Source organism: Camelus dromedarius, unplaced genomic scaffold (genome assembly GCF_036321535.1).
Source record: "Camelus dromedarius isolate mCamDro1 unplaced genomic scaffold, mCamDro1.pat HAP1_SCAFFOLD_29, whole genome shotgun sequence".
NCBI lineage: Eukaryota > Metazoa > Chordata > Mammalia > Artiodactyla > Camelidae > Camelus > Camelus dromedarius.
In genome coordinates, this window is record NW_026989784.1 from 267,388 (window position 1) to 286,640 (window position 19,253).

Genomic DNA, 19,253 nt, shown 5'->3' on the forward strand with positions numbered 1-19,253 from the left:
GAAGGAATAAGCTTGTAATAGCTATATATTTTTTAAAAAAGAAAACTCAGATCAGTGGGTTGAAATGATACAATTCTACTTTTTAATGTAACAACAATGATCAACTTCACACTACTGTTAAAGTTCATTGTTTCTTTTAACTTTTTACTTTATATGTTTTCAGACCTACAGAAAAATTGCAAGAATTGTGCAAAGAATTCCCATACATCTGTCACCCGGATTCCCCCAATGTTATCATTTTACCACATTTGCTTTTTCCCTCTCTCTCTCTTTCTGTCTCTGTCTATCTACGCACTTTTTTCTCTCAATTGAGAATAAGTTATAGACATGGTTCTCTTTACCCCTAAATAGTTGAATGTATACTTCCTAAGAAGAAAGATCTTCTCTTACATAAGCACAGGCTGTTATTCACAATCAGGAAGTTAATATCAGTATAATACTGTTCTCTAGTCTAGACATAGGTTTTGCAGTGGTCCCAATAACATCCTTTTATAGTCACTGAAATTTTAGGATCACATGTTGCATTGTCTTTATGTCTTCTTTAGTCTCCTTTAATTCTTTAGTCTGGAAAAATCTCTTAGTCTGTCTTTGGTATTTCATGACCTTCATATTTTTGAAGATTGCAGGCTTTTTATTTCTCAGAGTGTCCTTCATGTTGGGTTTATCTGGTGTTTTCTTGTGATTAGATTCAGATTATGTGCTATTGGCCATAATAACACAGAAGTGATGTTTTGTTCTTCTCCTGCATCATATCAGGAGGCACATACTGTTGATTTGTCCCATTACTGGTGATGTCAACTTTGATCACTAGGTCAGGTGGTGCCTGCCAGCTTCCTCCCTGGTAAAGTTAGTGTTTTCCCCTTTGTGATTAATAAGTATCTTGTGGGGAGATACTTTGAGATGATGTAAATTATCTTGCTCCTCATCAAAGCTTCATCCACTACCCAGTTAAAAAATGGGCAGAGCAATGTGAGTAGATGTTTCATCAAAGAAGATATACAAATAGCCAATAAGTACATGAAGAGATGCTCTACATCATTAGTCATCAGGGAATGCAAATCAGAGCCACAATGAGATCCCACTTTACACCCACTGGGATGACTATAATCAAAAAGACACGCAGTAACAAGTGTTGAGGAGGAAGTGGAGAAATTGGAATCCTCATACATTGCTTGTGGGAATATAAACTGGAGCAGCCACTATGGAAAGAAGTTCGGTGGTTCCTCAAAAGTTAAACATCAAATTACCATACGACCCAGAAATTCCACTCCTGGGAATATATCCAAGAGAATTGAAAACATATGTTCACACAAACACTTTTACACGAGCGCTATTCGTAATAGCCAAAAAGTGAAAACAACCTAAATGTTCATCAATTCATGAATGGGTAAACAAAATATGATGTAGCTGTAAAATGGAATATGATTTAGCCTTAAAAAGAAATGAATTATAGTGCATGTTACAACATGGATGAACCTTGAAAACATCGTGCTATGTGAAAGAAGCCAGTCATAATGACCACATATTGTATGATTCTATTTATATGAAATATCCAGAATACACAAGTCCATAGAGACAGAAAGCACATTTGTGGTTGTCAGGAGCTGAGGGAGGGGGAAATGGGGAGCAACTGTTTAATGGGTACAGTTGGAGTACTTTGGAGTAATAAAAAAATGTGCTGCAATTAGTGGTGATGGTTGCACAGTCCTGTGACTATATTAAAACCCACTGAATTAGCATTTGTTGATGACTCATTGATGACTCTGTTGAATCAGTTAGTATGGTGGATGCCAAATGATGATTTTTAAAATTTCATAATCCCTTTCATATTTATTTCTGTTGGCTTTCTACAGTGAAGACAAACTTTCTTCTCTTCCCTTTCCTCCCTCCCTTCCTCCATTCCTTCCTTCCTTCCTTCCTTTCTCCTTTTTTTCCTGTCTTTCAGTGTGGAGTCTTAGATTTTTCAATGGGTTGTAATCCTTTATTATTATGTGTTTCAATGCTCTTGTTGTTCCCAGTTTGACTCGTGAGAACCCCATTAAGGTGGTTCCTGTGTCCCTTTGACATGCCCCCATCATTCTTTAAGACTTTCTTTACTTTATGCATCAGATACTCTTCACCTTGTACTTTCTCTGTTCCCTGGAGTCAGCTATTTTCCAAAGAATACTTTCAGTGGAAAGTGGCATTTAAAAACCAAGATCTAGGCATTACGTGTGCTTATTACTATGGGGATACAATTGATTCTAAGCTCTCTAACCAGATGGAGCTAGAACATACATGTGTGTAGATATGTGCATGCATACATACACACATGTATACACACATCTACTCTATGTTTTTATATTTATCTATCTTTCATATAGACTTCAATATATATTCATAGACTTCAATGTATTTTTTATTTTTTTATAGACTTCAATATATATTCATATATTATACACACACATGCACACACACACGCTAAAAACCATGAGTTTGCACGCATTCCTCTAATTCCCATCTAACACCACAGGATTCATTTCATCCTTTTCCCTTTCCATATTTATAACTCCCTTTTCTGATATTGTTTTATTTTTTTACTGAAGTAGAGTTGGTTTACAATATTGTGTTAACTTCTGGTGTACAGCATAGTGATTCAGTTATGCATGTCTATTCTTTTTCATTATGGGTTATTACAAGATATTGAACATCTCCCTGAGCTATGTAGTAGGACCTCGTTGTTTATCTCTTATGGATAGTGGTTTGTATCTGCTAATCCCAAACTCCTAATTTATCCCTCCCCCTCTCCTTTCCCCTTTGGTAACCGTCAGTTTGTTTTCTATGTCTGTGAGTCTCTTTCTGTTTTGTTGATAAGTTCACCTGTATCATTTTTTCTTAGATTCCACGTATAAGTGATATCATATGATATTTGTCTTTCTCTGTCAATTTACTTCTCTCAGTATGATAATCTCTAAGTACATCCATGTTGCTGCAAATGGCATTATTTCATTCTTTTTTATGGCTGAGTAATAATACATTGGGTATGTATTTTTTCCATTCATCTGCCAGTGGGCATTTAGGTAGCTTCCATGTCTTGTCTATTGTAAATAGTGCTGCTATGAACTTTCGTTCTGCATGTATCTTTTCGAATTAAAGGGTTTTTTTGTTTTATTTGTTTCTTGATCTTTTCTGATATTGAGAAACCTGGATCACATTACTCAGTGTATATTAACTTATTTGCTCAATTTTAGAATAGACAGAAAGTAGTTTCAGAATTGCTAACCCATGGCACTATGACAAGAAGCCTGCTAATTAGCATACAGTATTCACTTAGATTTATTTTTGTCTTTAGCCTAAAGGTATATTTTTGAAAGACTGTATTCAAAAATTGCCTAGGGTAGTTCTCCTCTCCCCACCAGTCCTGCCCAGTGTGGTCATGTTATTCATTTGGAATATAGTTCAGTTCATTTGTTTCTTTTGGAGTTTTTGGATTTATTTTTCTTCTTTTGAAATCGTTGGGAAACATTAACATGGTTCCAAGCATCAAAACTTTTTCACTTAAAAATATATCCTGGATCTCACTTCACATCAGTTTATAGAAGGAGAGCTCTTCCTCATTTTAAAGCTTATTTTAATGAAACAAATCTCGAGTAAAGGACTTGCAAATAATTTATTGCTTCTTTACCAAGAGCAGTCACTTAATTTTTTTATTTTGAAACTTATTTTCAAAAACAGGATTTGGGACACTTTTTAAAATGATGGCAGATACTGCAGAGGAAACAATAGCATCCAAGAGAGAAAACCAGGAAAAGAACTGATGTAATAACTGAATAATCAAGGCAGGGATTGAAAAACCTGAATTTTATTATGTCTGCTTACCAGCTGCTGAAGTGAGGCGCCAAGGTCAGCTTGACCTAGTTACGTGTCCCTGGGGTTAAATCAAATCATCACTTTTTTACTGAGTATCTGTTTTGTGCCAGATGCTATTTAAGACAGAAAAGAAACATGAGATGCAGCCCCTGACCTTAAAGAGCATCAGATCTAATTGGAGAAAGAAGCCAAACACGTGCAAGAAGAAAGTTAAATCTTTCAGAATTCAAAAAAATAGAGGTGCCGTTCCAAGATATTAGATAGTTATTTGACAAATGGACTGTCCCAGCTTCCAAGGAGGTCGTGACTGCTCTGAGAGTTCAGAGGTGAAGGGCTCTGAGGACTGGCCTGAGAGGGGATGTCTGACAGATGGGATTTGCAATGGTTTTGGAGAGCATGTGGATGGGTGAGGGGAAAGGGGGGGCTGTTGTGGGAGGTGGGACAGACGGTGGGTACGGACAGAGGCTGTACATCCCAGCGGTTTTGACGGGGAGCCGCGGAGCCAGATTGCCTGCATTTCACATTGGCTCTGCCATCTCTCAGCACTGCTGCTGTGGTCCAGTCACCTACCCTTCCAGGTGTCAGTTCCCTTCATCTGTGAAGTGGAGACACAGTGGTGCTCGTACCCAAAGATCTTCTGGAACATAAACAAGATAATTTGTGCAACAGTTAGCCCAGTGCCTAGCACAGAAATATGCTCTCAAGAAATATTTGCTACTTATTATGTAAAAACACAAAGAGAGGAAAGCAGAGGATATACCTTAAGAAGAGTGAATAAACCCATCTGATTGGATTGCAATGTTCAAGATGGGAGCAATGGGAGGTGGAGCCTGAAATACGTGTTGAGATTCCATTGTAGAGGGAGCAGCATAGGAGCAAATATTTGTGTGGGACGTACTGTGAGCTGGGCCCTGTTCTATGTGGTTTACACATACCATTCCATTCACTCCTTTCACCAACCCTATGAGATAAGTATCACTACTATCCCCAGTTTACAGCGGAGGGCAAAGTGAAGCACAGAGATGTTAAGTGATTTGCATGAGGTCCCGAAGCTTCTAAGTGGAGGATCCTAGGTATCAGATCAAGGAGTTTGAACCTGTTCTCTAGGTAATGGAGAGCTAGTGATGGCTTTTAATTAATTTATAGATGTGAGAGGGGTTATTTATATGGACTGCCCTGAGTTAAGTAATTGCACAACCAGCCTCTGCTATTACATGAAAAGAGAGAGGAGAAAGAGATGGAGGGAGTGAGGGAGGGAGAGAGAGACTATTAGAGAGAGGTAAAGAGATATCAATTGGTCAATGGCTCCAGGGTAAAGCATACGAATGAATAATGACAGTTCCCCACTCCTGGTCACCTCCTTTAGCGTGTATGGTGGTGTATAATGGAGAAAGCATCTCACTGGGACAAAGTTAGAACTCTTGGGTGCACACCAAGAGTTTGGGTAGGCATGCCTTCAGATGGAAGTGTACGAGCTTAGACTGTTTTTCAAACTTGAGAAGATCTGCATGTTGTAATATAAGTCCTAGATCAACAGACACACAGCATTAACTGGCCTTGAATTATAGGGTTTTGTGGCAACTTGGAGAAACTTGAATTACCTCACTTCCGAGAGACATTCATTTTAGAAGCAGGGGAATTAGTGGTGGCAGTGCTTTAATTAGCAGAAGATAATCTCAGCCACCCCATGATGGAAGTACTTTTTAAGCTTTTAGAGTTTCAAGAGATTAATATTCCACATGTGTTCCTTTTAGGTGACATTAGCTTTCTTTCTTCTCACAAGTATACATTATTTCAAGAGGATAATACTCAAAAATTGTTGAACTAGAGTGGCGATAAGTGTTTTAGTAAACCTATGGAAACACTTACGAATCTGAGCTCTGTGAGACTACAAATTAAGCAAATATATGCCCAGTTCATCTTTCCAGTGCAGTTTAAATATTTGAAAGAAAGAATTCTCCAGTGTTTGGAGAATGGGACAGATACTGGTCTAATGAGGGATGTTCTTCTGGATACTTTTACATATTTCATTGGTGAGCAGAGTACTTTTTTATTATTTGTATTAGCATTGACATCAGTGGACAGTTTAAATCACAGAATCATAGACATTTAGAGCTGGCAGGAATTTTAGAAACTGTCTGATCCACCCTCTTCATTTGACCCAGTGAGAGGTGAGACTGAGGGGGTCAATTCCTTGTCCAAGGTCACAGACCAAGTCCAACCTTTCTTCCTTCCCTCTCTTCTTCCCTACTTCTCTCCTTCCATCCTTCCTTCCCTTTCTTTTTCCTCTGCTCACTCTGTCTCTTCCCTCCTCCCTCTCTCCCTTCTCCTTCTCTGCTTCCCGATTTTCTTACAACAAACATTTACATACTGAGCATCTTCAAGGTGGCAGACGCCATTGTGGGCACCGGGGACCCAGCAGAAGCCCCTTACTGCCTGTCTTCTACACTGGTGCTTGTGCACTCAGAGTCTATCACTCTGCTAGGGATTCACTGACTGGACAGTCTAGAAGGGGTAATTGCTTCTCTTTAAACAAAAACACTTGTAACATTATGCAGCCAGCATTTTGCATATTTTAAGGGATAGGCGGGTACAGGAAGGAGCTATTAGTGTTACCTTGATTCTAACAGTGTTTTCAAAGCCAGAAAGGCTGACCACTCCAAAAGTGGATGACCAATGAGAAATTACTTCTAAACATATCACTCGTGATGAAAAAGCATGCATTTTAGCATATGAATATTTTATTGAGTAAAGTGCCTGTGAGTAGCTTCCAAATTTTGCAATATGCAGCATGAAATATGTAATAAATTTCATAATTGAAAAAGGAAAGGTGATTACAAAAGAGCAACACAGTGCGTAGCTGCTGGAGGATTATGGCCCTGCATCTCGAAAAAGGCGTATCGTGAAAGTTTGAGTTGAGCCCTTAAACGGAAGCATCACACTGAGTCCCTTTATCTCTTTGCCCAGGGAAAGAGGCTGTATGGTGGAAAGTGGCCGAACTGGATTGCAAAGCCTGACTCACCCCGAACACCTTTGCAAATGGGACAGATTGAGTCCAGAGTTCTACGCACTCCTATGGAAAAAGCAGATTTATTGGTTTAGAGATGTACTTGTTTTTCATGCATGCTTAGAGATCCACTCACTGTTTCCTTAGGTGTTAGTCCAAGTCTCTGGGTTCGTGGGCCGCCGTCTCCTGGTTCCCCCGCACGCACTTGTCAGGCAGTGGGCGTCCCAGGCAGGCTTATTGGTTACAGTGATTTTTCATGGGTTGCTGCTTCCCCCCAAAAGCAGTTCCCGAGGTCCTCTCCGGGGAGCAGCAGTGTGCTCTAGTCGTGGCGGTTCCCCTAGTCCTGAGAAAGGGTTTCTGGACGCTGTTGGTGGACTTTTACCAGCAGGAAAATAGCCTGCTCCGTGACTCTCTCCAGCATCGGCTCTCCGCGTTGATGAAATGTCAGTGTTAATCCAGAAGCAGCAATATTTGTTCAGATGTATAAAATGTAGACATTTCTAATGCAGCCCCGGGAGTCGGCCAGAGTCCCTCTTTCAAATGATGGCGTGACGGTAGTGCTGTTGCTTTAAGGCTTTCAGTCACGAAACTGGCAGGGGCCAGGGATGTGCAGCGGATGTGCAGCAGCCCCACAGCTGTCACCTCCTCAGGCCTCCCCTTTGTTAGCCCCTCTGGCTTTTGAATTTGCCACTTTGCACCAAGAGATCGAACCAGAGGGAACAGATTTCTGTAGGCCAGAGAAGGGACTGCCTGTGACTTCTGGATTCCAGAAAAGAACACAGTGAGCCTGCGGAGTTATTTGGTGATTCAAGTTGCATAAATTACCACGTGAATCTTTTTCTCCCCAGACCAATCATTTCCTGTTCAGTTTTTTAAAATGAAAATCTGAGTGTAAATGGATGAGTAGGCCTTCCCTCCACTGTGAAAAGTTGTACTGTGAGTAAAGGCAGAGATACCCAAGTGTGAGACAATTGACAGTAGCTACCAGGGCAAAATTGCATTTGTTTGGTCACCTGCAAGCCCCTGTCTTCTTTTTTCTCTAATCATCTGCCCTGGATTGTTCAAGAGAGCGGACAGAGGCTATTCTGAAATGAGTCCCAGGATCCCTGGTCTGTCTTTCAGTGGAGGGTCAACAGTAGGACTTGGAGGAATGGCACGAGGCACTCGGATTTCGGGTCTCCACGTTCGCCGTGGAGATCAGATGGGCTGCTGTATGTCATTGACTGAGAGAGATGGAAACCAGGCCGCCCGTGGATGTACGTGGCACGTGGCCAGTTAAGAGCTGAACCAGGTAGGCAGTTTTAGCGGGGGAGCTGGAAAAATGCCCTGGTCCTACCTAGTCCAGCAGGTCTCGGTGCAGTGACCAGACAATCAGCTTGGCAGACTTTGAGAACTTTCCTCTTTCAACAGAAGGGGGAAACACGGAGGCGGTGAGAGGTGTCGCACTGTGTGGATGTGGATGTGACTTTTTAAATTTGCCATCACCGATGCCACGGATGTTAATTCTGGCAGGGTTAATTATGAGAAATTAAAAAGCGGCTCTGAACAGACTGTACCCTTCGCTCTCGGAGAGAGAGTAGGCTCTATCACGAGCACATTTCTTCATTAATACCCATCCCCAAAGGGCTACTCCATGCAGTGCTCTGAGTATGAATCCTGGACTTCCAGGGAGCTCAGATTCAGAGCAGGGTGAGTACTTCTTCTCCAGTTTCAGGAAAGTACTGCAGCGCCTGCCTGGAAATCACCCAGCTGGTGACATTTGCAAAGAAGAATTTATTTATTTGTATGTTGGCATGCTAGGAGGTTTGAAATACGGTTTTTACTGCATTCTGCGTAGACATTGCTGCATCCGGGTTCTCGGGGTGGTTGTATGCTCCACGCGGCCACTCACAGGTAGGTCTGCAGAAGCCCCGTAATTGTTTGCCATTTAGGATGTCACCCAGGTGGCTCTAGGGTATATATTTCTTTCTCAGGAAAATTTCACCAGCTCCTTACAGGCTAGGCATTCCTCCACCAGCCTAATGTATTATACTAAATAGCAATCTTGTTACCCCGAATGCATTGCACAGAGTCAACTGTGAAAAAATACCAATGTAAGTAGTGCAGCTGTATGGCACTGGCTTAGTTTGTATCGCTGTGAGCTCGAAAGGCTGCATTCTGCAGGAAACCCACCTAGAAACGGAAGCAGGTGGAACTGGCAAATGCTAGCCTCTACCTTTCAGCACAACCAAAGCCCTATTGTTCAGTGGATTTAGGTGCTGAGACCGGTCACAGAGCGCCTCTCCACGTCAAGACTGTTCGGAACACGAGTGGAGTTCTCCCTTAGTTAAGGCATCTCCTAATCATTACCGCCTCACAGTTGGCTAGACATTAAAATATACCACCTTCCCAGGCAGCAGAGCGGGCAGTGTGAACGCAGAGCTAGCCTTGGATGTGCTGGCTGTCTGAGTAGGAGGCAGCCACTGGCCATTAGAGAAAAAGGAAGAAGCAAATCCATCAGTATATAATTATCCCTTCCCTTTTGTCTAAAGATCAGATTGCTCAGGAGGCCTGGACACCACTGCTTTTCTATCTCTCTGTCACTTTAAGCCTCTCCCGTCCCAGCGAGTGGGCACCTCCTCACGCCTGGCTTCGGTGTGGAGCTGCTGGCTCTTTGCATAGCCATGATCTCTGCATGCTTTTAGGGCTCGCTCTCTCTCTCTCTCTCCCCCCTTCTCTCTTGCTCTCTTCCTCCTCCCTCTTTCTTTCTTTCATCCCTGGAGCCCTTGAGACATTGGTGTTTCTCCATGAGTGCGTCCTCCCCTCCCGAGATGCTCTGCTAGGAAGTGGGGGCAGACTCCAAAGACCTCATTCAAGATCCCAGCGTGTCACCTAGTGTGGGAATGCTCTCAGTGGCATCGTAGTGGCTCCGAAGAAATATATACCTTTTCAGAAGCACCAGAGAGTCATGAGGCAAGATAGAATGGAGCCCAAGGGACTAGTAACCAAAATAAGGAAGTTTCATGCTTATTTTGTTTCTTTTCCTTAGGAAATATTTCCTACCCCCAAGACCCAGTAAAATGGGTACTTTTCATTATTATTTCGCAGAGGGGCGGACACAGGCAGGGGAGGGATCACGTGTGCAGAACGGCTGGAGCAGCAGCTCAGAAGCCCTACGTCTACTCTTGTGATTTTATGTTCAGAGGGTACTTGAACATGCCGACTCAGTTTACTGTGTAGCCCCTGTTTCCAGTTCCCTTAGATGCAGGAGATGGTTGTGTTTTATTTTCAATGAATTTTTCAATTTTTAATATGTAAACTGTTAGGATTTAGTATACATCTTACATATCTATAAGTAAAGCTTGCATTTAGAATCATTTGGCCCTTTTTAACTGACTTATAGTCAGCTGACAATGTTGTGTCAGTTTCTGGTGCGCAGCATCATGTCTCAGTCATAACATGCACAGACACATATTCCTTTTCACGTTCTTTTTCATTATGGATTAGTACAAGATATTGAATCTAGTTCCCTGTGCTGTATAAAAGAAGCTTGTTGTCTGTCTATTTTATATATAGCAGTTAGTAAGAGATGCTTGTTTTTGTTTCTCTTTGAATTACTCTCGCTGCCACCAGCGTGTTACAGACATATCAGTATAAAGGGGCTTGTACGTTCATTGAAACATTAAGAATCCTCGTCCAAAAGTGCTCAGTCTAATTTTCCTTCCTCTTGAGGTTACTGTTCTTGCTGCACAGCTGTCACTGGTAGTGCCGTGAAAAGATAATACTGAATCTAAGGTCCGTTCACAGACACAAGCCACCAGGAGTTGGGGGCACGTAGGTCATCACAGTCGGCCGATGTCGAGTTTCATAGGAGGTGCTTGAACTGGGAGAACACTTGACTGTGTCTGGAAGCTTGTCTATAAGTCTGTCCCCCTGGCTCAACTGTAGGGCAAAGAGTTCCAGAGCTCTGCAGGCCGGAGACCTGGATTCCAGGCCCAGCCCCAGGACTGACAGCTCTGGGTCTTTAGCAAAGTTAATTCACCTATGAGAGCCTCACTTTCTCTCTGTCTGAAATGAAGCTGGTAATCATTTCTACCCTGCTTATGTCACTAAGGATCAAACAAAATACAGTACAAGTGCTTTAAATACTCCAAAGTGTCACACCTATGTGGGTTACTCTTATGACTTGTATATTATTATTGAAATCCCTGATTTAATGGCTTCCAGCCATGATCAGCTCCTTCAGGGCTTGGGCTGGATTTATTGCATCATTAGTGAAGAAGTTTCCTTTTCTGAGAGAGCTGGAATTATGTTCTCTGTAATGTTGCCTTCCCCAGAAGTGACCACGTTGAAGTACCAATTTTACGTACTCTTGAGCATTTGGCAAATGAAGTGGAACAGTTTTGAAAAAAAAAAACATCTTTCCATTAAGACAGTTCTTTCAAAACACAGACCTATCATTTCTGACCAGAGCAAGATGATGCACCGTTTCCAGCGGGACTTCCCTCTCTCTCTTTCGTTAGAAATGCAGCTCACCCACAACGTGTTCCTGTCTAAGGCCAACCGCCATGTTTCCTCATTAGCTTTGCCTCAGACAGACTCCCGTGTCAAGCTGATGGAGGCTTTGTGAGCCTTTTAGCCAAATGACTGATGTTTGCCTCGTTCTGTCAGATCTGAGGGCCCTCCTGGCATCTCTCTTGATCCCCTGTCTAACACCATCAATTGAGCAGCTGCGGTGCACCCAGGATCAGGCTGATTATGAAAATGTGCTCAGGAGCCTAACGACGCCAATTGTCTTTCATCTGAAGAGGCCAATAGATTCTGCTGAGAGCCCGCAGTTCTGTGAACCACAGATTTGGTTCCAGGACGGGCAGGTGAGTCTCAGGTGAGTCCCGGGGAACAGATGAATTTTGGTTTCTTCTGGAAGAAATTCCTTGAAGGATTGCTCTTGCTTCTTTGAGTCATTTCCCTCTTCACCCCATAGAAGATTCTTCGGTCCTTTCATTTTGATTTCAAGTCCTAGACAAGTTCATTATTCTCAGGCCCATGGAAGAAAGCTTATTAAGCCCAAGGCCCCTTAATAGGGAATCTATTTTTTTTCTAAATGCAGTTTTGAAAAATGAAGAGAAACGTTTGTAGATAGAGAATATCAAATTCCAGCTGTACCTTCATGAAGCTTCCCTGAATATGTGATGACAGCTTCCCTTCATTGCTGAAGGTAAAACTGATCTGTGAGATTCAGTGATTCTGGGACTGCTGACTTGCCCCCCCAGTGCCCGCCGCCAGTTAGGGGCTGTGGCATGTGGCCTCTGGAGAGAGCACTGCCAAGTGCCTCCTGGGGAGTCAGCTCTGACCTCGGTCTCCTCAGCGGCACGTGCTCCCAGCTGAGCTCGGGCAGAGGGGCTCTGACATTGAGGCGGCCTGTTGCTTTTCCTCCTCCAGGCTTCTTACTCTCCCAGACGGGTCGTGTGGCACGTTCCCTTTGCCCCCTCAGCCCCTCCTTTTGTATCCTTTCTGGCTTGGAAAACCAGAAGCCTGTTTTAAATAATTTAGCTCAGAGTCTCAGGTTGTTCTAACAGCGTTTGCAGTAGAGCATTCTGCAGACCCTGTAGGGGGGCCCGGGGTGACCACGCAGAATGGCCTCCCTGCATATTCAGGCACATTGGGCAAGACTGTAGCCGGAACTTGACATGCCCATTTCTAGTCATTTCTGAGCAGCTCTGAATTCTCTAAACCAGTGAGTTCTTGTGATGGTCAAACAGTGGGTGGGGACAGCGATTTTTATATTTAACACTTTTTATAAGTAGTGCCTCGTGATTGCGCTTCTCTGTACTGACCAGGGGCCTAGAACACAGGCGTGAATAAGGGTTTGGCGGTAGATGCGACGCACAGTTCAAGGTCGCCTGGGAACTAAAGAGGACGTTTGGTAAAGAGCATAGGTTTGCAACTTGGGCTTAGCATCAGCTCGCCTAGGGGGCTGGGGAAACATGCCGGTGTCCAGAATCCATACAGCAGTTAAATCTGGACCTCTGGGGAGTGCCTTAGCCTGGGCACATTTCCCCAGGTCCCCGGGAGACTTGAGTATGCACCCAGTAGGAGAACCACTTGTGGGGCAGAAGAATCATGAGGCCCTGAGTCAGAGATGGCAGTCCCTAGCCTAGTTAGTCTCTGTCCGCCTTTGGCACCGTGGACTTGGATACGTCATTGTGCCTCTCTGAGCCGGGATTTTCATCTGTGGGATGGGGAGCAGAGTAATAGCCACTATGTATCGGTGCTCCGGACGTGCCAGCCACATGCTGACCACATTACCTGCGTGATTGCGTGTCATCTTCACAAAACCCTCAGAATGCTGAGAACGATAGTGATCACCATTACAGAGGCATGGAAACAGAGGCCCAGAGAGTTTGGATAATTCGTCCAGGGTCAGACAAATCGTGAGTGTGGAAAGTGAGACTAACCCAAGTGATACTGAGTCCAGAGCCCAGGCTCTTCACCATTTTTCTAGAAAGTAAGGATGGCCACCATCACGACAGTTCCTTTGGAGGGGTGAGAATTCGATGAGTTAACATACGTTTCGGTGCTTTGTAAACTGTACGTGGACATGCGCGTGGAAGTTGTTTATGAGCCGTGGTCATAGCATGAAGGTGCCCAGGCTGGGAATCTCAGTTGATGAGATGGCCTCAGCTGAGGGGCTGCAGACATGCACGTATGGCTGTGAGCGGGGTGCGCTGAACGTTCCCGGACCCTGTGCCTCGGTTCCAGTTACAGGACAGCCCTTTGGAGCTGCTCAGCCTGAGCCAGGTAGGCTTAAATAAGGTCTGGAGTCAATTCAGAAATACATCTGGCTGTAAGCAGATGCACATGCTAATAAACTTACTTGTTTTCTCCTAAAAAAAAAAAAAAAAGAAATACATCTGGGACACCCTCTTGGGGACCTCTTTTATACCTTATGTTTATGTCTGCTAAATTTCAGCTTTTGCTCAGTTTACAGAGCTAACTGTGTAACATCAGGCACATAATTGATGTTTGAGAGAGAGGGAGGTGTGTGGTTGTCATAAATGAATTAGCTGCTTTGACTTTTTTCAATGGTGCATTGATCACACGCATCTAATTTCATTCCCTCTCAAAACCACACTACAACTACATGCTACAATGCTACAATGCTACAATGAAGGGGCTTTTAAAAGGGAGAGACCCCAAAGGACCGGGAAAATGGGAGAGGGAATAACAAAATTTGGGAAGTTGAAAAACATTTGGACAAATAGTAACTGATTTAACAGATCTAGAAATCCAAGTCCTAAGACTGCACTGGGAAAAGCTGAGAATCAATTCATGTCAAAAAGCCCATGGACAGGTGGTGCCAGGTTTCCCTGCAAGTGGGAGTGAATAGGGTCTAAAATATAGGGGGTTGGTTGAAAGCTCTGTAAGAAGACCTTAGGTCTCTAATTCCCCTCCCTCTTACACCCCTCCATTCCCCGCTCCTGCAGAAAATGAGAGGTTTATTTTCTGGAGAGGGTAAAACAGAACGTGGTTGTCCTGGGGGTACTTTCTTGGAAACGAGAACATCAGTGAACACATGCACACAGCACTGACTAGATTCAGGGACCACCAGTCTGCTTCCCCCACAAGGCTGATGGCCAGGATTCATCATGACATTCCAGAGAAAAGGAGATAAAGGGAAATTTCCACAAGCTTCTAGTGGGAGGAAGGGAGAGACAGAGAGAGGGAGGAAGGAGTGGAAGGAGGGAGAGGGGAGAGAGAGAGACAGAATAGGAGAGCAAGCAGGTATTGTATACAGAGGGATGGAAAGCAGAATGGGTGGGTTTGGACTTTATTGCAACACTGGAAGCTAGAAGACAATTCTCAAGGACAATTCCTTTCACCCTAAGACTACCTAACCAGATGATCAGTCAAGGCAGAGGGTAGAAGGAAGACATTTTCAGACCCTCAAGATCGCCCCCCAAATTTACCTCCAACCAATCCTTCCTCAGTAAGCTACTAGAGGATGTGTTTGTTCAGCAAAGTGAAGGGATAAATCAAGGAACAGGATGGCATCTCTATAGGGAACAGGAGTGTCCACATAGGAGAGAGGCCAGAACAGGCTGTGGCATGATGGTGAAGAGAATCCCAGATGTGGAGGGCACCAGACTAGGTTGGAGCAGGTCCGAAAACTCTGAATGAAATTGATCAAGAAGATGCAATTGGTAGCTGATGTGAATGAAAGTATTCATGACACGTCCACAGCTGGTAGAAGAGTTGGGGGTTCCGTCAGTGATAAGCGCATAGAAAAATAAGCCAAACACCAATAAAAGCCAAAGATGATGATTAACTCCAAAGAGTTGTGCAGGAAAGGAAAATCATAGTTTAGTATATGTCTCAGAGGAGAATAGCATATATAATCATAGGAACGTAAAAATGAATTTTGAGATAACTAAACTTTGGATATAAATATGTATGTTGGGAAGATGGAGGAGTGGGACATACTTCATGGTGTGGTGGGGGAAGGGGGAAGGAGGAAGGCTAAACGCTCATCTTCCATAGAGAGAAGTCAGTAGAAAACACCTGAAACTGGAGAATTGAGAAATAGCAATACAGTTGCACTATTTAGAGAAAGGGAGGGGGCAGCACCAAAGAATGAACTGAAGAAAAGTTGCAAGCAGTTGCCTCTTGAGAAGGGGGCAGGATACAGGGTTGGGGGTGACATGCAGAGCTGGAGACGGCAGTTCATCTTAACAAAGGTTTTGGAGGGACTTGACGCTTGATCTTCCTGTGTGTACACAAGGTTGATAGACTCCCAAGCACCTGCTGTTCCCTTTTGCAAACACAACAGTGGAAAATACTCTGAGATAGAAAATTAGCCAAGTAATAACAAAAACTCCTACTAAGGAGGCGGTGGCCAGAAAGAACGAAAGAAATCCACCAGCAGAGAAAGCAAAGCTTTCCTCAAATGTTGCTTCTGAAGGAGAAACCGTCTGGCACCAAGGAAGTGGGCTGCAGGGCGTGTGAGGACCGGGAGTCCGCTCCCACCACTTCAGGACCACTTGGTTTGACCGCGTAGCCGGGGGGCCGGGAAAGCTGCACAAAGACGCCTTCATTGAGCCAGGTCTGTACTGTAATTGCTTGCAAATCCAATGGAACCAACCCAAATACAACGTCTAGGAATCGGGATTTGCCCTGCCTTCCGCTTTAGCGGAGCTCTTTAGTATTTCAGCTCCCTCAGTGAGGCCAAGTAGTGACGTGCTCAGCAGTGGGGCAGATCCTCAACGCCAGTCAGTGGGGTTTAATGAAATCCAAGCGCTCAGCGCACAGGAAAATTACATTAACAGATATTTGTAGACATTTCCATAATGGATGCGACTCAGTAGTTTAACCGGGAGAATATTGGAAATATTTGTTACTGTTGCCACTTCCTTCTGCATTTCTGCGTGGTAAAAGCCGTGGCGATGACCGTGTGTAATGACTGGCTCCTCGGGGATCATGATATAGCTTGCGACAGTGAAGACTCCCCGATAAACTCTCAGCATTACTCATGACAAACTCAGTGCTCTGTCAGCACTTCCTGACTGTCGCCAGGCGGCAACCTCTGCCCTCTCTAGAGAAAGGATTAGTTCGAGACATCAGATGGGGCAGAGAAGGATGAGGGTGTCTGAGCTGCTGTATTTCTAGGATGAGGCACTCGTCAGTTCTTTTGAAACGGAGAGGATCTCAGTGGAGTTTACCAGGAGCCTCTGCTTGGAGGGCGTTGCCATATAGGGAACTATTTTATCTTTTTTGAATCTAGTTCCCCGTGCTCTACAGTAGGACCTTGTTGTTTATCTATTTATACATAGTAGAGGAGAACTTTTAAGCTGAAAAATGCTTAATAGCATTTAAAATCTCCAGCCCTGCTGTTTCTGCACATCGCCCTAGCAAGGCCCTAGAAGGGGGCTGGGAAGCAGAGGTGACCGAGGAAGGGAGAAGGGAGCGGGCCAGGGACTTTCTGTCTGTGCACCAGGTGAAACCTACATGGGAAGGCTTAATCGCGTGTTGTTCTATGGTATTATTAAGTGAATACATTTTTCATGGCCCACCTGCTAGTGTAACTAATTAACAGCCATTCTCATTAATTACATTGATCAGGATCATAAAATAATTTCAAATTGCTGAACATGATCAGCAGGAGGAAAATGGTTTCACTTTAATCCCTTAATGATTTTTTTCATGATTAATCAAACAAAATGTATATAGTTATTTGATCCACTTTTTTCATCTTGGAACTGCAACTCAGGGCAATTATGGTAGACATAAAGTTGATGCAAACAGAACTACATTTCATGCGGTAGCTAATTAAGCAATAAGGCACAATGGGGTGGGGGTATGTGATTATCAGGAGATAATCGCCCCCCTGAGGAGTCACAAAGCAAAAGGTACAGTTGAGTCCTTCTGTTCCCACAGGGCTGTGATTACCTTTGGATAACCACACATCTCGCCCACGCCTTATTGCTACTCGGAAACTCTGCATTTTATGCAGAGATAAATAGAGGAAAAATGACTTTGATCATAGGAAATGGTTCACTACAGTATAAAGGTTTCATCTATTAATAGCGACAACATTAATGCATGCTTTAGAAAGTTAAATAATCCATCATACCGTTCTCACATCAGCTGTCAGGGTTGGGGGCCACTTTAAATTTGTTTACAGTTTGGAGAGTGCATACATTTGGTGGTTTGGGTGTGTGAAAGGTAATCCTCAAATGCTCATACTTCTAATAATTAATTTTTGATCCAGTTGGAAAGTTCTTACATTTTAGGTACTAAACATTTTGGGGCACAAAATCATAAAACAATAGTAGGGTAACTTACAAAGTCTAAGGAAGAGAAAACAGTGCATCTGCTGGGGCTCAGCCATGATCTCTGATTGCCTCCAGCTCTGAAAGTTTCACTGTCCAGCCAGCTCCAGACATGACAATGGGAACACATGGCTGTTTAGGCAGGGGAGAAGATTCTGGCTCTTTCTAGGACATGGTTCCTCTCCCTTTCTTCCAAAGGAAAAAGGCATGAAAAAAAATCAAACTCACACAAACAAAAAGAAAGCAAAATGACCAATATCCTTCCTGTGCCAGTGCCAACTGGTAGGGTCCAAGGTCCTAGTCTCTTGGGTGCCGCCATCCCCAGACATTAGTCCTCTATCCTGACCTGCACACTGCAGGGTGCGGAAAACCCGAGTTCACCCTAAGCATCAGGCTGAATTATTGCTTCATTTAGGAACCATAATGGGGTTGGAGCAGGGGTCACACAAAAGAAAAGGAAAATAAAACAAAATGCCACTACTCTTGACAGCAGCTTCTAAATAACTAAAAGGACAGACTGACACCTAAGGGGTGCCTGGCAGTGTGGTGTTTGTTTTTAATGTCCAGGAAGACTTTGTCCTTGTTAACTGTAAAAATATAAACTTTGTAAACCTTTTATAAACCTTGTAAACCTTGTTTTGACCAACTTAACTTCCCTTTTCATTATTAAAATCACTATATTTATCTAAACTGATCATATTTATTTCATTTCCTATTTCTCCCCTTTCCTTTTGACTAAAATCATTAGGGCTTTCTCAAAAGTGTGTGTTTCCATTTTAACTCCAGAAAAATAATGCAGAACTTACATAGTTGTTGATTCTTGAAGATATTCATCCAAATCAGCCCAGGTTTGTTTCAAAATGAGGATGCTGCCTGGTTCAGCGTCTGCAGGCGTCCTGGGGGAAATGTAGCTGTGTACTTATTGTGACCCTGTGAAATGAAGATACATTATGTCACATGCAGGATACATTACTGACTTTATGACATGTATAAATTGACAGCTGAGTGCATCCTTTCCATAAAAGCATCCTTCGATTGCTCATATTATATTTTTAGTGTAACTTTGTTAACAGTGCAAGGCATTGAAAAATATGTAGGTGAAACAATCGGACACCAGACTCAGAGTTTTTCCTTTGTGTCGGTTAGTGATGTTTTTGAAAAGAACAGTCTTGCTTTAACCTTGCTAAACATTCAGTTCAAGCCACATGGCTTGATGAAGTCAAACCATTTGGCTCTGCTTGGCATGGGGTTCTCTACCACCTAGAGATACTCTTTGGGCAGAGTTAAGAACGAACAAGACCATACTGAAAAACAAAATAGGCACAAGAAGGTCGGCGATCAGCATGATCTTGAAACATTGGCTTCTGACTGAGTCCCCCGGTCTCCCGGCTTATCTCAGGTTCACAGCAGTAGTCAGACTTACATATGCATTACGAAAGGAAATGTCAGTTATTAACTTAAGTAGCATAGGTGCGAATTGTAAAAGGGCTTTTAAAGTGCCAAATGCTGAAAAAGGAAATTAAATGTACTTATTTATGATAGAGCTTTAGAAATGCTTCGATTTGTTCTTGGGAGACCTGGCATTTTCG